The sequence below is a fragment of the Agelaius phoeniceus genome, chromosome 8 (genome assembly GCF_051311805.1).
Source record: "Agelaius phoeniceus isolate bAgePho1 chromosome 8, bAgePho1.hap1, whole genome shotgun sequence".
NCBI classification, from domain to species: domain Eukaryota; kingdom Metazoa; phylum Chordata; class Aves; order Passeriformes; family Icteridae; genus Agelaius; species Agelaius phoeniceus.
In genome coordinates this window covers 6,215,001-6,217,500 of record NC_135272.1, presented here as the reverse complement: position 1 = coordinate 6,217,500, position 2,500 = coordinate 6,215,001, and the positions used below count along the sequence as shown (strand labels likewise).

The 2,500-nt window shown below is 69.6% G+C and overlaps 1 non-coding gene across 1 annotated transcript; it reads right to left on the bottom strand.

Annotated features, from left to right (window-relative positions):
* Nucleotides 1-233: 233 nt before the first annotated feature.
* LOC129131549 (5.8S ribosomal RNA) lies at nt 234-386 on the bottom strand. Its single transcript, XR_013183392.1, has one exon. It is a non-coding gene; the product is annotated as a 5.8S ribosomal RNA (ribosomal RNA).
* Between the last annotated feature and the right edge of the window lie 2,114 nt (nt 387-2,500).

The window sequence follows — 2,500 nt, the reverse complement described above, 5'->3', positions numbered from 1 at the left end:
AATGACTGCGACGATGACAACTGCAACAACGACGATGCCCGCCGGGCCGCAGTGAAGGGATCGAGGCCTCCTAGGGAAACGCTTCCCTCGCCGAACCCCTGACTGCCTTCCCTCGGGCACCAGTGGGACGCTGATGCTGCCACCGCCACCACCACCCGCTGCGGGCAACAGGCCAGAGAGGCGACCCCAGCCACGCCACTAGCGTGGCCCCCGGATGGCTATTGATCATCAAGCGATCCTCAGACAGGCATAGCCCCGGGAGGAATCCGGGGCTGCACGTGCCTTCGAATGGTCAATGGTCAATGTGTCCTGCAATTCACATTAATTCTCACAGCTAGCTGCATTCTTCATCGACGCACGAGCCGAGTGATCTACCGCTAAGATTTGTCTGGCTTTCGGGCACTGCTCACGCCAAGCGGCCCCTTTTTTTGTTACTCTGGGACCGAGGACGCAGGGGTGCATGCCTGGCTTTGACCATACGAGCACACAGAAACAGAAGGGGGAATAAAAACCAACTGGAGCAACCCACACTCCGAAGGCCGGCCAAGACGTGGGGGAGCCCGCGCTCCTGACCGCCTCCCCCACGAGGGGTGACGCCGACCTCACAAATGCCGTCCTTCGGAGGCGGACCAGGCACCCGGGCTCGGCTCGGCCTCCACGCAGAGGGCCACACAGCGCGCGCTGGAATGCGGGAGGGCACGGCAGCCCCCCCGCGTCTCACTTTCACGGGATGACACGCACAAAACACATGGCACACGGCTGGGGGCACACGGCCATCAGCCCCCACACACGGCGGCTCTCCCTGGGCCCCCGACGCCGCGGGCCTCATGGAGTGCCGCTGCGCCGCTGCGTGGCCGGCTTATCTCTTTCCCCACTGCACGGCCTTCCCCTGGCTCGAGACGGCACGCGACGACGACGAGCCCCCACCGGCACGCCTCCTGCGGGACCACTCCCCTGCTGGGCGGGTGAGAGACCGGCGGACGTGCTCCGCCCCCGGCCCCGGAGGCGGGCGCCACCGAGAGCCAAGCTGGCATAGCCAGGGCCCAAGGCCTGCCGGACGGAAGACCCCGCCGCCACCGGGGCCGCACTCCCAGGACCGCCACCGCTGCGTCGCACCGCCGGGGCCCCTTACCTCGGGCACGCGCCCGGCAGAAGGCAGGACAGCATTGAGCTAGGGTGCAAGGCCTGCACTCCTCGTTTGCACGCGGAGACCAGGCAGGGAGAAGCGCCCCCGCGGCTGCCCTGCGCGCCTTCCTGAGGCCCACATGCGGCCGGGAAGGGCGATGGAGGATGCGACGAGCGGGGCCCGGGACGGGACCACTGACGGCTGACGGCGGGCGCCTTCCGGCTGACCGTCCCCGCAGGGAGGGACACCCGTTGAGCGGCGCCACGGCCGCTCTGCACGGGATCGCCTGCGCTCGCGGGCCTCTGCCACCGGAGGGCCCACCGAGCACTCACCCCCCCAGCAGGCAGGCAGTCGAGCCAGGGGACAGCTGGCGGACAACGGCGTTGCCGGTGCGCGTTCGAGGAGAAAAGGCTCCTCGAGGGGAGGAGAGGTGCCGGACGCGGCGCCGTGCGTGCCAGAGACTGCGGCGGTGGGTTGAGGAGAGAGAGCGCGGGTGGGCCCCAGGGGCCGTGACCCCGCGGCTGAGGAAGGGCAGAGAGGGCGCGCTCTCTGCTGCTGTCGCCCATTATGGCGAGGCGAGCGGGTCGGCCCCCATGGGCCACAGAGGGGGGGGGGCAGGGCACCCCTCCCTGGCGCAGCACGGTTTACCCCCATGGCGCGGGCGGGACAACGACAGCGACGGACAAGCGCAGCCGGTGGGAACGGGACAACCACTGCAGGGGATCGGTGGGAGTAGCTGCTCCCCACCCCTCAGTGGCACCCCGCATGGCCACCACCCGGTATGCCTGCTGCCACCGCCGCCAGCACTGCAGCCACCACGGCGGGCCACGCCGAGCCGCCCGAGTCTTTAAACCGCCGCCTGGCCCCGCCGGCCCCTTTTGGCAAACCCACAGCGTTTGACGACGCCAAGGGAAAAAAACTGGGGGGACCGCCGAGGCGCGGAGCGCTAGGTACCTGGCCCTGGGGCAAAGGAAACGACCTGCATGGCCCCACCGGGGTGCTTCCCCTGCTGCTGCCTTTGGGGGAGCGTGCACCGGCAGGGGCGCGCCCGACATCTGCCGCCACCACTGCCACGTCCTTCTCAGAGCCCGGGGTTTCCCTCAGTAGCCCAGTGCTGCGTGCTCAAGAGGACCGCCGTGGCTCAGGCCGCCCCACCACCCAGCTCCCTCGCCCTTGCCACCTCGGCCGCCGACGGGTGCCAGAGCCGGATGGCTGGCCGTCGCTCGAGGGGCACAGCAGCGATGGAAGGGACAGGCCCGCCTCCGGGAAGGGGCCGTGCCGAGCACCCCTCCCTCCTGACACTCATGCAGCTATCTTGCGCGCACACCGAGGAGAGCCGAGCTCGGGAGAACTCGGGCCGTGCCAGGGCACCTG